Below are 22,338 nucleotides of genomic sequence, written 5' to 3'. Positions count from 1 at the left end.
TTCATCTCCCCAAATGTTCGGCCCTCACACAGCTCTTTCTATGTGTCCAGAGACTACATAAGTTATCTTTTGTGGATCAACTGCAGCAATACTTTATGCTGGCCTTCCTGGTCTATACTTTCTGAAATTGGCATTTGTTTCCAGATGTATCCATATGTCTTTGTTTAAAGTGACAAACCCAATGTGTGTAGACAAGAAGTTATTTCTTGCAAAAACCTTTTGTTTCAGAAAGTTCATTCTTTCAAGGAATGTTGACATCTTACTTGACACCTAGCAGTTAATGATCCACCAACAAGCTACACAATTTTTACTTTTGCAACAAATCAAACACTACCCATCAATTCTAAACTATACCATAATAATAATGTTTGTTTTCTGTGATGATGTCACATTACCCAGTGGGGGGCAGGAGACTGCTTTTCCTATTAACTGCATTACACTTTCACAAGTCGTATCTAAAAACGAAAATGTATGAATTACAAAAATTAGCATTAATATCAGTCACTGGGTCCATAATTTCTGTGTACAAGACCGCATATTTCCTAAAAAAATGTAAAACATTTTGTTACCTCTATATAATATTATAGGCCCTTAGAACCCTGTGATCTGAAACCCAGCAGTTACCTGGACAACTTTAGATGAAAGCTTTTCTAATAAACCAGTTCACAGGAAGTGCCTTTTGGGGTTCAAGGTCAAAGGATGATGAAATTCTCATAACCAGACCACACTCTGCTACTGGTACAGCCACAGTTCATAGTCTGGGGAGGACATTTCCGGATCTCGACAGTGTACTTGTTGCTCTTTGTGCTGATGACATGGACATTGTCCCAATCCATGATGTGATTGTGCCTCTTCCGTGGATCTGAAAGCAGACTGTCCTTGTTCGGCTTGTCGTCTAGTGGCTCGTATGCAGGTTTTAGATGTTTCCTTTTGATATTCTGTTTGATTGTCTTTCTTCCCGATGTTAAAAGCTCTGCTTGTTCCCCCACATAGGATTTGTTGCACGGCAAACTGAGAAGGCACTGAGGAAGGCGGCCGAATGCGGCCAAAACGGGTATGAAACAAAACAAGCAGGTCCGGCTAGTAGATTATCTAATGAACCTAAACGGACTGTTTTAAGGTCAAAAGTCAAGGACAGGATGGATCATTGGGTCATAACCTATTGTTCAGCTCCTCACATTGACATAGCATTGTGGAGTGGTGCATTGTGGAGAGACTGTGGTGAGGCAAGAGCACTGATCGATCAGTTGAGGAAGCTTCAAATCCGCAAATGTGTTGAGCATTTCATGTGAGATGAGAGACGTTAATGAGAGGATTTAGGAGATGAAGGATAATTAAACACCAGGCTGAAATAAATCTTTGTTGTATTAAAGGTGAAAGACAGTGTAGACGGGCAGCTTGTGTAAGAGGTAATTTGATCTGTCGAAATTATACCCCTTGGCTTTGGTTTCACTTAATTGGCTTTGTTTTAATTAAAGATTTGCTGCAATCTGAGCCACAGCAACACTAAAACAATTCATCGCAGGCTTCCACGCTTCATTTATCTGCGAAACAAAGAATATGAAAAATCTGTATTTATAATGAGCCGATTGATTTACTTTGACACATATTGACTTGTGCTGCAGTTTTGCTTTGGTAAATTCCTCTGGGAGTGAGATGTGAAGCGGGGAGGAAGCGGTGCCCTGAGATATTGTTCCTCTCCAGCTGTTTAGGAAGATGATTTTCCATGCTTTAGCACATGCAATACAATTAATAATTAATTATGCCGTTCATCTTTCCACACTGATTAAATTATAAGTAATGAAATTAAAATTTGCAGCTGGGATTTTATTGCTAAGGGCAAAATGAAAAAACACCTCGAGGATATACTTTTATGATGGCTGTTCGCACATGCTCAAGTTTAGTTGCAGACTTTGGATCATAAAAAATGCAGGTTTTATTGGAAGAGCTCATAGATGTGTGGGCGGCACGGTAGCGCAGCACGGGAGTTTGCATGTTCTCCCCGTGTCTGCGTAGGTTTCCTCCGGGTACTCCGGTTTCCCCTACCACTAAAAACATGCACAATAGGCCAGGATGAATGATATGAGTGAGTGAATGTATGGTGGTGGTCAGAGGGTCTGTTGGCGCAGACGTATGTAGTCGCGAAAGCGCTTCTGACAGTCTCCCCCAGGGGAAACTGAAGCTACAAACGTAGCTTTCCACCACCGAGTATGGAGTGAATGTACAATTGTCTCATGTAAAGCGCTTTGTGACCATGTCTGTGAAAGGCACTATATAAATAAAGATCTTCTTCTTCTTCTTCTTCTTTTGAGCATTTGGAGCTATCAGTGTGTGTCAGTTAGATGAGCTCGCAGGTCTGTCCATCACAGACCATCACAGACCAGTCCATCATTGACCGAACTGGGAGCAGAGGTTCATACAGTATACATATATAAACCTCTTTGCATCAATCTATCATAAGGACACGGCCATTACAGATATATCAGCCGAAGGTGAGAGGGAAGTGAGATTGAGCATGAATCAATACTGGGAACTTTTCTCTGCATGGAGCACAAAATAGATGGGAGTTACTCCTGGGAATGACGTATTTCCATGTTCTCTCAACTGCAGTCGTGAGTAGAAATATAAAAAATGATGTGGGCTTTTTCTTGATCTGCTTTAAACTAAAAATCTAATCACTGTCGAAAATCTGTTGGGGGGAAAAAAACATTTGAATTAGATATGTATGTACAGTAGGAACAAGATATTTGCATACACTATATAAAAAGACACATATGCATTTTTTTCTCTCACTGTCTGACATGAAACCAGAATTAATGGTCAAATGTTTTGGATTTCCTTCCACAAGCTTCCCACAATAGTTGGCAGGAATTTTGGTCCATTCGTCCAAACAGAACTGGTGTAACCGAGACAAATTTGTTGGCCGCCTTGTGTACACATGCCTTTTCAGCTCTGCCCATACATTTTCAACTGGACTGAGATCAGGACTTTGTGATGGTCAATTCAAAACTCCTGAAGCCAATATTTCCACATAGTGTTCATTCTTCATGATGCTATTATTTTGTGAAGGGTTAGTTTGGGCCTCCTCCAAATGTGACGATGGTCATTATGACCAAACCTTCCCAAATTGTTTAAAGGTATAGTAATCTTTGTGTGTGTAAACTACCGACTTGGTAGAAAGCAACAATAAAATGTCTAAAAAATGTCAGACACTGAAAAAAAAATGCATATGTCTTTTTATATAATGTATGTAAACATGTGGTTCCCACTGTACGCGTATGTATGTATGTTAACTCAAGTTAGGTTCTGTTATTTTCGTGCACGTTCTCTATCTTCTATTTCCATTCTAGACATGCCATGCGGCTCTCCTCTCCCCATTTACCCCGTCTTTTCTCTTCAGCCTGACATCATCCCCTTGAACATAGCACGAGTGGTACACAGGCTTGTCCTCTTGAAGGGGACATTTGCTCATTCATTAAGACTAAGAGCGGGAGATTTTTTCCGACCAGCGTGATTGACAGCGGCGCTTACTCTGAGTTTCCCTTGATTCCACCCTCTGACATCACAGCTGCTCTCTCTGTGGATCAAAGGATTAAGCCTGGAAGGACAGCCATTCCTCTGCTACACCTGGAAATAAGATGGAGGAAATACCAACGTGTAAATTTCACTGGTAATGCTCATAAATATGCAAAGTGCAGTTTTTCTTCTTTCTTCCCCTTTTTCCTGTACTGCTTAAAATCATAAGCAATGCATTTGAAAGACATGGATGTACAGTATGTAGATGTAAAGAGATCAGGCACATCAATGTACTGAACAACAATCCAGTATGAAACAAGCTAATTTCCATACATAGCAGGGCATATACTTCACATTGCTACAAACTGCTAGTTCTGCTTTACTATACATTACTCCTTGAATTTTATTGGTCTGTGTCCAGACGGGGGGTGCGGATCTTCAATTAAAAAACACAGATCATATTTATTTTGCCCTGGTGTCTGTCTGCTTTATCCTTAAACAACCAATGTTTTTTATTCCAGTGGAGCAGCGTGAATAAATTTGAAAAGGCTCACATGAGATGATCGTGTTTGCAGTGCATATGACTGAACATCAAATGCTGTAAATCCACAGCTCTTCATCTTGTAGATCTGTGTTAGCTGCAAATTTCAACAGAATCTGGGATCAGCATGTATAAAAGAGTCCTTGAAGCACGTGTATATCAAGTTCATCAACTCAATTAAGCAAAACATTTTCCTTTCTTCAACTCAAGTCACAGGGATGCCAGTATCTCTGCCCTGTCCCTGTCACAGAGCCTCTGTTTGATGCTACTAATAGATAAGCATGGTTTTTCACAATGTGCTTACTGTTATTGGCATTCATCTGACAGATTTCAATTGGTTGACAAGATGATTAAAATGAAATGAAATAATAATAAAACAATAATTGTTCTCATTCTCTCAGTACTTGGCAGTTGTTAGCTTTTATTATAGACTCTAGGGCCAAACCGATATGGGGTCCAATACCGATACCAAGGAGGTTTGGCATGGCCGATAGCCAACAAATAGGCTGATACGAAGTCATTTAATTACATGTAACTTTTTTGATCTCTGAAATAGCCTATAGTTAAACATTTATTATGATAGAAAGGTTTCAATCATAGTAAAAAAAATAAAAAATATCTCATAGAGGTCGACCAATGTGGGTTTTTGCTGATAAGTACTGCTGATGTTTTTGGCAATTTTTTATAAATGTCTCAACTATAATTCTGTGTATGATGCTTCTCAACGTGTCAGTGTTAAACTGTAACAGCAGGGAGTGCTGTATAAGGGGCTGAATTGATTGTCATAAGTGGCCTGATTTGTTGATGTGTTTTTAAAGGACGGTGTTAAATCCAGAGTGACCTTTAGATACTTGAACTCCTCAACAAACTCCTCCAAAGAACACATTGGACCGATCCAGTGTATTCATTTACTTAACATAACATAGCATAACATCATTGCCACAATTTTGTTGAATAATAAGGAAGAGTTGGTGAGCCACTGCCCTGTGTCGACCAGGGCTGCTGTGAGGGAGATGATACCTCCTCAGTTGTTTTAGCAAAAATTACAACGTCATCCGCATACATCTGAAAGTGTACATTTTGACGAACATTTGACAGGTCATTGATGAACACAGAGAAAAGTATAGGTCCTAGTGGGGAACCTTGTGGGACACCTGCAGGGCATTCTAGAAATGATGACACATTGCCACCCACACACTGTCTTCTATCAGGATGTAAACCAAGCAAGAGTGTCCTTGGCCAAGTTAAAGTGAGTCAGTTTAGAAAGACGGGCTAAGTTTAAGGTTAAGGTATAGTTTAGGGAAATGTGTTCTGTATTTGACCCATCCTTCTGCCTTCATGGTGAGAATGATTGTATATGTTTTAGGGCTTGGTGTTGTGTCAAATGCTTTCTTCAAATCTAAAATGCTGAACAAAACTCTTTCCAAGTCCAAAACTGCGGTTCCCACAAATCCATCAAAACATAAAAGCCATTTACTATTTATTTCAGACAATTAAAACTAAATATATTCTCTGAACCAGTTTTCCTTTACAATCTTAGGAATCTAATCAGGCTGACCAGTCCTGACCAGTCCTGACCAGTCCAAGCTCAAAGTCCCACAGACCATTCTAAGTCTCTGTCATTTTTGTTTGGAACTCCGCCCACAACTACAGAGTTATTATTTGATTTGTCCATTCATTTGAGGTTCCATTTTAATTCATATTTCATCAACATCAACAGCTGATTGTCAACCAAAAGTCACATGACTGGTCTGTTCTGGAGGGTTCCCTATGTGTTTGTAGAGTACATGCAATTATTGGTCACACATTCATTGGTAATGCCTCTTTTTGATCCATCTTATGTGTCCAGAACTTTCAAGTAATGTTGTCCTCAGCTCAGACCGTGCATGCTCATTTCATTACGGACAAAAGACAGTTTTGTCACAGTCAGCATTTTGTACTTTGAGTCAGTAACACTGTTCCATTATGTCCACATTTGTGTGCTGTGATGAGATTCTGAGAATAGTGAGTGTTCAGCAGTGGTTCTGATGGACGTGGCAAAGGTACATTCACAATGACAGAGTACAGGGGTTGAATGGAAAGCACAGACTTCTTGCTGGATTGCAAAAGCTTTAAATAGTGTCTGATATTTAACGGAGTCTTTTTTCATGCTGGACTAAGGACTCCTACAGTACATCATTTGGAGGTGCACTATGGAGAGAGGGGGCTGGTGACGATGCAGATACGGCACATCAACTGCTCTTTTGAAGGCACTCAAACAAACAAAAACATTTAAACAATTTGATTACACTAGCATAACAAAAAGCTTGCCTAATTCTGTTTTTTTAAATGTGTAACTGTTTGTTTTTGTTGTTTTCGATAAAAGCCACCGTTCACACTGCACAGTTAGTGTTAAACAAGGTGACACTGTGTTAACATTACTTAGCAAGTTAATACAAATATTAAGTAGTTCAACCATTACTTTGTGTTGTTGCTTGTCTCATACACACAGTTTAAGCATTAACATAACATCATGCAACTAACTGTACATGGACATACCATGACATTCGCTACAGTTACAACCCTTGCCACAATGCATGATGGCTCTGGGGTCGAGTCCTTCCATAACGCCACTATTTTAAGATTCAGCATATTATTATAAAGATATTTCTAATGCAAACCACAAGGGGTCAGCAGGTGCCGATTTGAAGATCACATTGTGAAATACAATTTGCAGTGTGGCTTTGCTGATTCAGAAAACTGAAGCGAGGTCAGAATATTGAACTTTATGAAGGAAAGAGAAATTCCTGCACTTTAGTCATTGACACTCAGCCTGAGGTTCAAATGCATGGCACATTTGCATTCTCCTCCATACCCTGCCTGATACAGCGCAGAAACATGTAACAGGTGTATGATAACACTGATAAACTACTGACTAAATGAATGTTGCTCTTGTAAAGATTCCCATTTGCCTTTACACTGTTTCTTGTAGAGTGTTTTGACTGTAGTTCTTTTATCAGCAGAATATAAGCTGACATCATGAGACTTGAGATCTAATCTGTCCCTGTGTATTATAAGACCCCTGATATGTGGAGATAACAAACAGTGCATCAGCTTCTTGTGTAATTGGTTTTCAGCAGCGATTATTCTGCATATTTAATCTCTCTGACCCACTTCTGCAGGAAATTTCACCACATAAATATTCACTGGCATGGCTTGAGCAGCCGTAACCTGAGCTCCGTCTTTAGGAGTCTATTTGAGTGATCTTTAGTCCCCCTCTCTCTTAACGCCATGTCGAGTAATGCTGATTATTCAAAGGCACTTTGGATGCAAAGCACAGCCAGCATGCTCCACAGCATTAAAGAAAAAGGAGATCGTAATAGCGTCTGTGTCCCGTTTCCCAGAGGACACAAAATCCATGTGCATGCACCTGTCGGGAAGTTCCTTTGAATAAAATGGAAGTGTGGAGAATGGCATCATCTTCACTTTGGACTAGATTGATTCTGCAATATGGCATCAAGAGGTCTTAATGCTTACTTTGAAAATAGGTGAAAAGTAATGCAATACCTTTGTATGGTGCACATATACATTCACTCATTGTACATTGTGTTGTTTTCTCTCGGTCAAATAGTTTATCTAAAAAACCAAGGATATATGGAGAATATTTAGCCCAGAGGCATCTGTGTTTGTCTGGGAGTACGCAGAAGCTAAAGCTTATTATGCCTATGTATGTAGCGGCGAGCGGTACGTACGTAGCCACGGAGCAAGGTTACATAACACACACAGAATTGACCCAATTTACTAGCAACAATGCCTCCCTGGAATTAAAGGTCCAGGGAGCATGGAATAGAATTATTATTTTACCCCGCACACAGGTTTAGGATCTGAGAGAAATGACAGACAAAATGAAATAATTTGGGTTACATTTATTTATCATTTGAAAATCCTGAGTTTCAAAAAGTAAGTAAGTGCTTTATTGTCAGTAGTTATTAAAATGACTTTACTATTTGAAATATTCTAAAACACACTCTCACGCATTCACGCCAGCACCCATCCAAATCAAAAGTACAGATTAACCAAAGCTATAATTTGTGGCTTGGGAACATGAGGAGCTGTTACCTTTAACTTTGGTTATGCTGTTTGCACTCCTAACAGCTGTTAAATGTCGACGCACTATGTAAACCATCATACTAAGATTAAATTAATGAAAGACGACCGCCTACCGGAGACTGAACTGGCACAAGCACAGGACATTTTGCACTCACAAATGGAGCAAAGCAGACGGATTCCTGTTCGGAAGATATGCAAATTTACAATATCGGTTATATCCCCAATGTCAAGAAACCAACTGACAAGTTGTAAAAAATGCTGCTAAGAAAATAACAATAACACTACCTAAATATACTTGATGTGTAGTCTCTCAAAAATCAGCATATATACAGTATATCTAAATGTAGATGTTTACCCGCACACTTTAGCCTATTTCTGATGGTCCCCACAAATACTGAGATATTAATTTTGGCCAATAACGCTTGTCCTTATTGGACCCTGTCACAGAAATTGTGGGCTAACGAATGATTAATGATAATAATAAAAAGTTTAAAGAATTCATTGTATGCTCACACATAGGAATTAAACCCAAAACCTTCTTTCTGCAAGGCATTTATTTGTTCAGAAAATAATGATTCACTGTTTCGTTTCCCACCCAAAGCCTGCCAATGTCCTATATACGTTTCTGTCCAATTTTCCTTAGACAATATATTAGCACCAGAGACTCTAGTAGTTAGAAAAGCAATTTGGTCTGCTGTCCAAAAAGACTAAAAAAAACGTAATTAGCCAGATACCCCTTGCCACTACTCATAATCAGTTTTCCAAAAGCAAGTGGGGACTTAATTAGGGAAGTGTCTATATTGTTAAGAATTTCTAACCTTAAGCTGTCAGGCCCATAAGTGATGATGCAGTCCAGTGGGCTCTCCATCCCTTCCCCTCCGGGCTTGAGCCGCCATCTTGTCTTTCTAGGCCTAATGAAATACCTCTTAAAATCCATCACTGTACCCTCTGCTGCTCAAGTAAACCTCTCCACCAATACTGTCGAGTCCTAGGGATTTCAGCTTTTACAACAAAGCTTTGCCTGTCTCAGAGGTCCAAAGTATTCAGCTAAGAACAGGTCAGAGCACTATTCCGCCAATACATACATCCTCTCCACAAAATGAAGCCTTAATTCACAATCCATAGGCTCACATTGGTGTGTTTTTGTCTTCTGCACAAATATGGCAAATACAGGAAACAAATTCATTACACAATGAATGTTGATTTTCACCAATTATACTGATCCATGCATTCTTTTCATTGCAGTTTTTATCTCTTTGACAGAATGTGAAGTTTAACAGTTTGAATTAATCATAATCGGTGAGAATGAATCAATAATGGTTACAAAATTTAGCTTTTGTAACAGGGGTCACTAACGTTTTTCAAGAACAATACCAGTTCAGTGAAACAGAAAAGACTGGAAGTTACACTATTTAACTGCTGGGCAATAGTAATATTCTGTGAAGTTGAAAAAGAAAAAAAAAGAAAAAAAGTCTGCACAACTAAGTGGCTCCCAGAAAAAATATTATTTATTGTTGACTTACACCGTGTAACGTTACGGGCCTACGCCCTTCCTCAGACATGAAGGACTGGGACAAATGCACACAGAACTCATACTAGGGTGCGTTTGATTACATAGGTCACGTGAGCAATCACATGACGGGTCACATGTCTGAACAAAAAAGAAACAAATACAAATATATAATAAAGGTGCAATATTTACAGTATTTACACGTTTTGCCATATATACATAGGAGATCGTGAAAGATTATGTGCAACATTTGCTTTAGTTATATCGATCTTAGGGTACCCGTGATCTTTGAGTAGCCATTGTTTTTTCTTTGTGTGCAAAGGGTGTCCTAAGTCAGTTCTAAGTGGGTGTAAGAGATGTTAGACGACCAGCATAGTATGATATGGAAGTAGATACAGAATAAAGAGCAACACTGCAGCAACAAATGTCAGCTTTTGTTGACCACTCACTCCAACCCTTAGTCACATCATTGCCCTCATACATTAAGGACTCCATGGAATTTTTGAAGCTATTACAGTCTATTGAAATCACAGAACAACACCTTCTGGTAACGATGGACATTGAATCATTGTACACCAATGTACCTTTCGAGGGAGGCACGAGAGCCTCAGAATTCTTTTTGAATCAGCGCACGGAGTGTACACGAAGCACAGCGTGCATCACAGAACTCATTGACCTTGTCCTCAGTTCTAATTTTTCATGTTTCAATCTGATTTCTATCTACAGATTTCTGGCACAAGCATGGGCTCCAAGATGGCGCCGAGTTTCGCATCTCTCTTCTGCGGACATTTTGAACATCACATCATTTTCAACGAGGATAAAAATCCACACCTCATCCACATTTCTAACTGGAAACGATACATTGACGATATCTTTTTCATCTGGAACGGCTCAACAGAACAACTGCGGTCGTTTCATGACTTTATAAACTCAAATGACTACCACCTCAAATTTACTATGGAACATGATCGCAACAAAATGAACTTCTTAGACATACTGGTCCAAAAAGATTGCAATAAACTGTCATCAGGTCTACACAGAAAGAGTACTGATAGAAATTCTATTTTACATGGACACTCATATCATCCAGTACACTTGAACAAGAGCCTTCCTATCTCCCAATTCAATACGAGCAATTGCGATGTCGTCACATCCGTTGGCCGTGGTAGGCATTTTACATTTTCATATTTGATAAACATTTTATTAAAATCTTATAATCAGCAACAACAATGTCCATAAACAGTGCATTGCCTCTCTTGCGCTGTAACAGACCTATCCTTTTATAAAACCGAGCTAGAGGCCTGTATGCATCAGCTGTTGCCTACCATTCACCAAAACATCCGGCGAAAATTGCGGAAGTAAACAATAACAGCGATCGCTCGTATCGAATCCGTCGGATCTGCAGTACAGATTCAGACTATGAAATCCAAGCAAATGACCTGACTGCACGTTTTCAGCTATGTAATCAAACGCACCCTAGTATAAGTTCTGTGTGCATTTGTCCCAGTCCTTCATGTCTGAGGAAGGGCGTAGGCCCGAAACGTTACACGGTGTAAGTCAACAATAAATAATATTTTTTCTGGGAGCCACTTAGTTGTGCAGACTTTTTTTCTTTTTCAACTCCACAGTCTATTTTGGTCCTGCACACTATTTAGATTGGATGTGCGTGTTTTTCCTTTTTAACAATAGTAATATTCTGCCACAAATGCATACTTTTAAGCAAATGGTGAGTCAAAAGAACAGACACAATTCAGAAATCTGATTGGAAAGAGTATTTAGTTAGTGTTTTCTGACTACAAAAGTGACATGTTTTTATATTTTTATATGGGCCTTTCATCCTTGTTTATCTGATGTTGAAGTGACAATTGTGCGTTTGTTTAGTGTGAGATGTTAATTGAATTCTGTATTCTTAATATACTCATGACCAAGCTGCATACTTTACATAAACATAACAAGGAAAAATCAAAGATCTGCTCCTTCCGTTTCCGTTCTGCAGTGTGTATCTCTCGCCACTCCTTCTGTGTGCCTTTCATCCCTGGCTCTTAGAGAGGGACAGTGGATCTTCTTTCTTCTGTTCTTCCCTCTGCCGCTGTTTGATCTCCGTAATACAGCTAATGAGACGGGGCCTATGGCGGCAGCTGGCTCATGGGCTGAAGGCTGCAGCGGCGGTAGACATAGCCCTGCCTGCATCTTCACTTACTGCTACAGAGCGCCCCACCATCTGACTCAGCAGACGGCCCAGGCCCCTGTTGAAACAAGGTGGAAGAATCACACTTAATTACACGGAGCGAGAGAATCAGCAGAATGTAAAAATGAATCTAGGTCAGCTTTATCTGAGGAGTGTGTGAGTACAAGCCAGAGAGCTGTGAGGTGAACTTGTCAAGGGGAGGACAGCAAATTTATTTCAGCCTTCATTTTTAATTTATTTATTTTTTTCCACCTATCGAGCATGCCGTGATTAATCTTGTTTTGCCGTAGAAATGGGGCAATTTGCTTTGCATGGTGACTGCTGAAACATTCACCTGAAAAATGTCATTCTTATTGCATCGACATGTTTGATTCCGTTGATCATTTTTTGAAGCCTACCGCTTGTTATCAAACTAGATGGTGCCGCTTGTTTACTTAAGTTTTGCCCATGGCAGCCATAATAGCCACCATTTTCTTAAAAAAAAAAAAAGAAGAAGAAAAACGTCCAAGTTATTTGTACTTTGGGATGTGAAAGGCAGCAGACAGATTTGCCTCTGGAGTGCTTGGGAACATCTGAGTCAGCGGTCTCAGAGGCAAATGCAAAGCTCTCAAAAATGCTAATCTTTGATTTCATTCAGATTAGTGCGGCTCAAGCTGAGCACGAGATGCAGGAACACAAGTAGCTGGAGGCCATTCTGCTGCTGTTTCCTAAGCACTTGATTAAAAGGAAAGTTAATGCTGGATCCCATTTGAAGCGCTGTTCAAAGGACCACTCCCTTAATGCTCAGACCTCATATGATGTTTAGTAGCTTAAGCATACAGTATGTAACATGTTAAATGTTGACCTAAAGAGGCACAGGATGTGCTATTACTTGCATAAGCGTAATGCATTATTGCATAAACTTGAATGCAATAATATCTTAGTGCCTGCAAGCCAACTCCAAACCAGTTCTAGGTATTAATAGAGTTACCTGAATCTGAGAAAAGATGGCCAACAAAGGCTTACGTACATAAATGCATTGAAAATCTCTTCAAATACACCTTAAAGTAGGTCTGAACTGCTGGACCTGAGCCAAATAACTTCAACACAAACCATCTTTTGTTTTGTTTTTTCTTTGGCTTTTCCATTCTAAACAACTACCATGCTGTTTTTGTATTGCACATACCCATTTACTTAACTCTAGATAGGAATCATGTGGTGCCGTGACATGACAGATAAAAATAAAGTTACCCCAGCACTGGGAGCATCATGACGTGCTCATTGTTGGCTTATTGATGCAGTTTCTTTTAGTCTGGGCAGCCATCTGACCGGAGGTTGCTTTGCTCAAAGTGGGAGCTTCAGTTCTGCTTTGGAAAGAGGCCTGAGGAGGTACGGCTGCTCTGTGCCCTGTGTGAATGCCATGTCCTGGAGCAGTGCACAGATGGCATGAAAGAAAGGCTGAACTGTAGAGAAAAACCCAAGGCTTCCACCTGGGGGCTCACGCAGTGCCATCATGGTGGAACAAACTCAATGTTCACACCACCAGCTCTGCCACAGCTCAGGGCTTTTTGATTTCTGTTTTGTACTGCTTTGTGAATGCTTTGTAGCTTCTTTGAAAAGACAGCAAACATTCACAGCTTGTTGTGCTGTGAACAGAAGGGAAACAGGGAACAATATGCAAAAATACATACATTTGTCTAGAGGTTAGAATCTAAAGGGTGTACGTAATAATATAGGCAGATTAAGAAACCTAATATTCTATGTGTTTTGCTATCTGAAAATAAAAACACTGTACATAAAGCCTTGAAGCACTCACAATGCTAGGAGCATTTGCCAAGGCACTTTTCCAGTGCCTAGACAATGACTTGAGGGCATCATCAGGATCTACACTGAAATCTATAACAGTCGTGTTCAGACCGAACTCGTCTGAAGCGTCAAAAGCTTCCAGGTAAGACGCCGGTGCATTTTGGTTCAGACTCTGGATGCTTCCGATTCATTTGTTGTGAATGTACCACAAGAGGGTGTCGCACTGTCATCATTTGGTTCCTTAGTGCCATTTCTTCAGTGGTTATTGAGAAGTTCCAGGTGCTCATCTTTTTTAAATGGCCACACACAAAAGTTGTTGAAAAAAAAATTAAGATGTAATTAAGAGGTAATTACTGCTCTTAAAGATCTGCACCCATATGACAGGATATCACCAAATGTACTGCAAACAGATCCAATATTTACAAAAGATGGTTCATGAATTAATTTTGATTAACTATTACAGTCAATTTAAATGAACTGAGAACACAGACAGGTCCTGCTGATACATTTGACCATAGCTTTTCTGTTAAGTTAAGTGTGAGTTCATAGCTTCTTTGGGCCAAACCCATGCCCCTTAGACAGAGACAGCAGAAAGAAAGTCCATAATTAACTTGACTAAAAATGTTTATCAAGTCTCCCCAGTAATATATGAATCAGCTGGTTCAAAGTCTCAGACGACTGATCAGCATTCTTGGTGTATATCGCTTCACAAACTCAGAGCAACAAACCATGTCTGAGTGAAATCTATGATTCTGGCTCTAAACCCTTTCTTAGAGCACTGTGAAGCAGAACTGCAAAATCCAAAGGGTTATTCAAAAACACAAATTATGCAAAGTATTGGCCAGCTGCAGCAGAATTAAAACTTGAAACCAGTCCTATCTTATCCCATTCTGGAGAAATAAAGAGTAGATCTGAAAATATTACTGCAGTATTAAAGAAAAAACACAGGCCAAAAAAGTTTGATAAAAGAACAAAAAGTTCTCCAAAGTCGGTGAAAAGAGATCTCAAAACTTCATGGACTGTATGTCATCGACAGAAAAGGTAGAGTTTTCAAGTTTTCAACTTTCACTCTACACATGTTCCATGCATGTACTTGTTAAAGCCATACTGTAAAATCAATAACAACTTTGAATCATTTTCACTTTGTTTGACCCATAACCCAGTTCATGTCTACATTTTGCTATTATCTGAATATAAATAATGTTATTGCTCATGCTTTGTAATGCACCAGTTTCTATTGGAATTGAAGTGCCATGTTCACTTGGAACTGTTCAACATACATAAGTTGATTAGGAATTGTTCTTTTTAAGTGTCTCATTTTGAAAAGCACAGCTTCTTTGCCGTCGTTTTTTATTTTTTATTACAATGAACCAATGCTGTTAAATTTAGCCTTAAAAACGGTAGAAACCTGTTAAAAAAAAACAATCATAGAGTATTGTAACATTTATACAGCTCTCGACTGTTGTTTTAACTATTTTAGGAACACATGAAATAACAGTAAAGGGCAGGCAGCTATTTTTTCCCTGCTCTTTACTGTAAAATAACAGTATGTTTTCTTACAATGTAATGACTGCTGTCCTTGTTCCCTCACCATCAACCATCAGGCGAGATGGCTTCTGTATTCCTCTACATTTATCATGCTTAGCAGTGACAGTCTCTTTAATGCAAATTTTGAAGATTAATTAAATTGAACTGATTGCGTTGGGTTTAGCAGCAGGAGCAGCAGTGACCGTGGCTATGTAGGCGTGAAAGCCCTGCCATACGCGGGCCCACTTTAATGAGTTGGATCAGGTCATCACTGGGTGTTGTAAAAGTGCTGAGCGGGAGAAGTGAAGGTGAGCCCCACAGGACTCATTTGAGGGGAACGTGGTGCTGAGAGCGGCTTAGAAGCCACACTAAAAAAATCCCAATTACACATAATTACAGCGTGAAACTGGGGGCAAAGGCCCTCTTCATCTGTCTATATTGGCTTGGCACTCCGCTGTGCCTCTAATTGCTACATTCTGTTGTTGTTCAGGCCAAGAAGAGCATCAACGTGTTGTCGTAAAAAGTGAGTGACCAAAAAAATAAATAAATAAAAAAAATCATTATTTTTAGTGTATGAACTAGTTGTCATTTAAATCAAGAGAATGGGGAATGGGCAGGAGGAAACTTCTCGAAATCAGCAAAACAGTTCAGTGCTGTAAGATTCCCCATATGTAAGAGGCAGCAGGCCGCATGTTGGACAATGGCCCTCCCAGCTTCCTTAAAAAAAATAAGAACTGCTCAAGTAACAATTAGTCTAAGGGTTCTCATGAAACCAAGCCACCTTTGCAATTATATGGCTTACACTTGTATTGTGCTTTACAGGCCTGTGCTACCAAGTTTCTTAAAGCGCTACACAGTAGTCATTATTCATTCACATCATACTTGGTGATAGTAAACTTAACTATTGTAGCCAGCGCTGCCCTGGGGTAGACTGACGGAAGTGAGGCCTCGGCTTTGAAACATGAGCTGCGCTAATCGCTGCTGCGCCACCATGCTGCGCATTGCTTTTACAAACTTACTTGACACAAAATGTAGGGCCAAGGCTTGCTATTGTGCACATAATAGTGTGCAGTGGTAATAGAAGCAGGACCGGGACATCTCGTATTTATGCTGGTACTTTTTCAAGAAGTTCTTCACTGGGTGGGACCTTTAGGATGTGTTTACACTTGTTGTGTTTGGCTTACTTGAGGCGAACTCTGCTATATTTTCTGTTAAAGCTTGCTAACTGAATTTAAATTGTCAACTGGACTGAGCATGCTCCTCTAACAATCAACAGTGCTGCTGTGGAGAGGGTGACCAGCCTGTCCAACTTCTACAGAGGGACTACAGAGAGCATCCGGACCAGCTCCATCACTGTGTGGCACGGCGCCAGCACTGCCTCCTGCCGAAAGAGCCTCCAGTGCATTGTGAGAACAGCGGAGAAGATCTGCGGAGCCCCTCTCCCCTCTATTGCCAAAATTGCCTTCGCACCCATCACATAGTCTCACCGCCTTCAGGGAGGAGACTGCAGAATCTACGGGTCAGTTCCAGTAGACTGAGCTGAACCCCTGAGCTCCCTTCCACCCCTCTTCCCCCTCCCCCCACTCCACAATCAAGGATGAGAGAAACATAATTTCAAACCATTCACATGGTTTGATAAATAAAAAATCTTGAATCTTGAATCTTGACAACATCCCACCTTCCCAATATACAGTTTCCCAATACAGTTATCACAATACACACATGCGCACACAACAGAATCAATCAACCACAATGGGACTGAGCATGGAAACCACACAGCGTGGGTGGTGTTGTGAGCAATAAGGACTTGCCTTCTCAGTGAATAATGTTCAGGGATACCACAATCCCCTTTTGACGCCTCTAAAATTGACACAATTTGACAAAAAAAGAAAAGTTGCACAAACTTTCACAATGCTCAATTTTGCTTTCAACTATTCATATCTGCTCTGTTTGTGCTCCACAGTGAAAAAAAACCTCTCTGTTCCAGTGCACACTTGACAAATGTGTGCTCCCCTCACTATTGATGTACTTCTTAAACTTACCCCATAGATATGTGACTTTTTGCTTTATTCATTTACCAGGCAGGGTTCTCTTTGGTCACACTCTGTCATTGTTTTTGCCTGTATCTAATACCAGCCTGCCCCATTTGCTCCTGTCAAAGCAAATCCCAATATTTGCTCATGTGCTCACTGCATCAGCCTCTGTAAATATGTTTTCAAAATCCCATTGATGTTCTATTCCCTTTCTGTGCAAATTGAACGCTTGTAATTAGATTCATTACTTTAATGCATCAATGCAAAATTAAAGCCTCTTGCTAAAACTGAGCATTTATATTCCTTTCGCAGTGCGTGGCTGCAGACAGTATATTCCAACCAAATAGAAACTTAACATTATGCATACAGCAGCGTTGAATGAATAATGTGCATGCCTTTGGTCTTCGCTGCTCTTCTGATCTTAGGCGTTAGTGACATAAATCCATCTGTCGCTTGATGGGAGAAAATGTAAATCTCTGAGGCTTTTGCATATCGAGTCTAATTGGCCTCGGTCTTCAAACACTTTTGCCTCTCACATGAATGCTATTAAAGTGTCCTCTCTCTCAGTAACCCTCTGCCAGATTTGGAATGGATTGCAACATTTGGGAAAGCTTTAGATTATCATGGAAACAACAGTCTATTTTTATTTATTTTTCATTGGCCTTTTTTTTTCCTGTTTTGTTATTTCCTTTCATAATTTGACTAATATTTTATGATTTTACTCATTTCATTGTTTTTTCAGTTATCAAAAATGATACTCGTCGGGATGTGAATAAGAAAATGGCTTTGGTGCCAAGTATTCCAATCTCTCCTTAATTGGTGTACATGTTATAATTATGTACAGATAAAGGAAGATTATTACAGGATAAGATTTTGACTTCATAAATCCAATAAGTTTTTGTATTTCATAAAACTGTTCACTGCTCACTTCAATATTGCATAGACCCTATGTATGTCTCCATAATGTGATTCAACCATATTATAGGCTTGTTGGTCGTCATGCCATGCAAGGCACATATTGTGCTTGGACCTGGCTCTCCTGCAGGGAGATCCCCTCTCCCTGTCCGAATCCCTTTCATAGTGCTCAGGAAATCTAATATTCCACTTCATGGTTATGAAGCAGACTAGGCCACAGCTCATGGTTTAGCGAACTCTAATTGCATCAGGGAAAAGCGTGCAATGTACATTTTGCTCCCTAACTTCAACTCATGGAGCATAATGTATACATTAGTGTAGGCAGGTGGGGAGTTAGTGCGGCTACAGCTGTCAGCCTAACTGTTCGAGATGAGGAATGGTTCCATCGCCTCACAGGTGCACACTCCTACAAGGTTGCTGCTGCTTTTTGCTACTCACAAAATGGTCCTCTGAAAGTTAACATTCTTAGAGTCATATGAGACAATAGTTTGAATTATCTAGCTAAACTCATCAGCTAATAACATGTACTTTTGTTATTCCCTTTTAGCTTTAGCTATTATTTCACCATTAAACCATGCTCCTGGGGACCACAGACATTTCCTACTGGGAGGAACACACTGCTCATTTATCTGTGTCTCATTGGCAAAAAATGTGTGTCTTAAATACACATTATTGAATTTAATTTGTAAGGTATTTTGTGTGACACACACACCTGTCCTGTCTACATTGTAATTCGGATAGCTTAAAGTTTTTTGCTATGCAAAATGGATAAAGTAGATGATACATTTGCCTGTTTGACAGGTTTATTATATAAGGCTGAATCTGGCAAGTCTGGCTGAAAATAGAATGCTGAAAATGGCTGTCACCTTACTTACAAATGAAGCAACTTTGGAGGAAAACAGTTTTAGACTTCATGTGGCCAAAAGTAGACCCTGACAGCTGTGGGCATATAGATGTAGCTGACAGTATAAAAGTGATGCAGGTCGCTGAATAAAAATAGTAAGCACACTCAGCAGAAAGTGGGTGAATACTGGCTGTTAAATCAGCCTCTAGCACAAGAGCTGCTTCAGCCAGAGGGTTCCTGCTTGTGGGTCCTATTTCTATCAATTTGTAGGTTAATTCAAGACAAAGTATGTGGATTTCAACAAACAACATATCTTTGATTACTCAAAGGAAAAGTTTAAATTCTCCATGATCCAAATGCATTTTTGCACAGTTAAAAGTTCTGCTTATACTGGCAAATGGGGATTTTAAGTACCTATTTTGTATGGCACTTCCTCAGTGATAATTGTACGAAGTGGGTGCTCCTCTTGAGTAATCAGCAGTTTGAAAGAGCAACACATTTGGATAGACCCTGTAGCTCGGCGACAATCCCATTAAGAAAACAGAGTGTACTGTTAGTGTGACGCAAATTGGCTACAAGTAGTCTGGCTTCTCTCCAGGCATGACTCAAGGTGACGGCAGAAACGCAAAGGCACAAAGTTACTGGCTGTCCAGGGCAAACAGCTATTTGTTAAATGTGCTGCTTAGTAATAAAACAAAATGGACCTTTGTTATGGGAGAGAAAGCAAAGCTAGTCCCCAGAATGCATAATACAGTTGATCAACCAAGTCACAAGATCGAGATGGAGATTGAGTTTTGTTTCGTTTTTTGGGGTGGGGGGGGGATTCTTCATGCATGTCTCGCATTGCATTTGTTCAATGACTGTGTCAAAAATCCATAGTTATACAGTATATCTGCAAAACAATTGTGCTCTATTGTTTGTATGCTATTCTTGTTCACTTTTCTTTTATCTTTTAATGCAACCATTCGTCTCATTGTCTGACACTGTGGCGGGAGACAAGGCGGCGAGCCATTTCCGTGAAATAGTGCATAAATCAAGATTACACCGTCATGGCCTCTTTCAATCATTTTGTTTCTGTAATAAAGTATCTCATGTTGATTTCCTACTATATAAAATACTCATAGTAAATAGTTTTTCACCACATCACAATAGTCCTTTTTATTGGATAACTCTTAATGGATGAAGTTAATTATTGGCAGTGCGGTTTATTCATAATCTAACTCAAAAAGCAAGCCACATGAGTACAGTCCAGTGTTGGTTCGACAAAAACAGCTGCAGTATATCTCCGGCCCAATGGGACAGGAAAAAACTGTTGTTGTTTTTTTATTGAGATTACGTATAATCATTGACTACAGTGTTTGGTATTTTGGCAACCAGACACCCAATATACAGAAACCCTGGGTTGGATGGCACCTGAGGAAGCCAATCAGATTCCTGTCCTCCCCCTGGACACACCCCTGCCCCTGAACTACAAAATTGACTTCTGGTCAAGGAACTATAATTCTAAATTGAAGTTCTATAATGCTGATGTAATATTTATGGATTTTGGTCATTGCGGCTAATTCTAAGACGTGCACTTTTTAGATAACTCTTCTGTACTGAGACATCATAGCAGACTTGGTTCACTGAAATAGTTACAATAACTTTTGTCAAGACGTTATATTCAACCACAACTTCATTTGTTTTATTGGAATAGAAAACGGGAGTCAGTGCATTGGAAGAAGTCCATGATTAATTCCCTGACACTTTTTGCCAATTCAGGGAGACGGCGAAATCTGTCACGTGGAAACCATCTCATACGGAGAACTAATTGATCAAAACAATGTCATAATTACAATCATTGCTGTGATTGAGGCTCATTACCCCTCGTGGTTGTAGGAATTTGTCCAATTGACTTGGTGCTGACAGAGCCAAACGCCTGCCTCTCCAGACTTCTCATTTCTCCGTGCCATGTGTACATCATTTGTCTTCAACCAAAATCTATTCTGAATGGGAGGCTTTCATTAAGTCATCCAATAATGTGCCTGTTTGTCAAGCACAAATGCCAGGGTGCTCAGGGTAGTGATTTGAGGGCAAAGTTTCTACGCAGCTCTATTCTCCAAATACTTAAAACAGCACAAGTCCAATATTGCCTTGCCTCAGTTTAAACAGGGAAACGGCTCTGATGTGCATGTTATGAGGTTTCATTACTAACTAAATACTGTAATTTAACTTGTTATAGCATCATTTGATCAGCAGAGCTCAACAGATGTCACATACTGAAGGTCATCTGTTAGTACTGATCCTTTAACGCAATACTAAGTAACCTAAGTATTAACTTCGCTGCACCGGGTCGAAGGCACCAGTACACACTAATGAAATCACGAAGAAGAAGCTTACAGGCTAACGGGCAAAACTAACTGCGGGCTAGCACAACTTAAACAGTATTTACAGCCAAGTTTGAGTGAAAAAAAATTATCTCATGGACTCTCACGGACATTTAATGAGTAAAAAAACCGTACAGTGCTACACTTGCAGTGCCACTTATGGCCTCTAGGGGCATGAGTTACTTAGTACTGCTTTAATATATTTTTAATTGCCTGAACATTTGCCTGATTGTTTAGCATAAACGTGTAGCTCCTGTTCTTCCTTGTACCAGTAGTTCTCAACTTATGTTTCGAGATACAACAGAGGGTTGCAAGCCTTCCCCAAAAATGCCAATTGATATATTGATTATTCCGCCTTGGATCAAGACAAGTCAGAGAAAACAGCTGAAATGTTTTAATTGTAAGCTGAAATGTGTCAATCAGTTGTATTTGGGTTCTCGGTTTGACAGCGCTGAAGGTTTCAAACACTCACCTGTTGAGAACTATACTGCCTTATACAACATACTATCTACTTTGGACTGTGAGCGCTCACTTCACATTCAACACCCCTGATAGATCTTCGAACTTTCCTCTACTAATGCTGCTATTCCTTATGTAGGCAGGACAAAGAGTGATTTTGCTGTTTCCCCACCTTCAACCTAAATACACCCCAGGGCAGGTGTAAGGCTGACATATTACATGGACTCTGAGAAACAGCCTTCACTGCATCATATAGGCCATAGTAATGCGTTGCTCTCCGAAGCCGAGGCAGGAGGAGTGGGTGCCCGCTGCTGACGTGGTGCGCATGCAGGTGAGGTCTGCTACAGCGGGGCTCCTGAATAATTTAAGACCAAACAAAGTCTGAGTGTGCGCTGAGGATAACTGCTCATTTAAGTAATGCAGCGAGAGAGTACACTGTCAAAATTTGTGGGCCAGATAATTTCTAACACTACACTCATCAGTTATTGTTACTCTTGGGGTGGGGAGATGTTAGTCAATAAAATTTCAAATATTTGTAGAGCTTTTTATCCCAAATAGGTCACTG

The sequence above is a fragment of the Gobius niger genome (genome assembly GCF_951799975.1).
Source record: "Gobius niger genome assembly, chromosome: 4".
Classification (NCBI taxonomy): Eukaryota; Metazoa; Chordata; class Actinopteri; order Gobiiformes; family Gobiidae; genus Gobius; species Gobius niger.
This window is presented reverse-complemented; position numbering follows the sequence as displayed.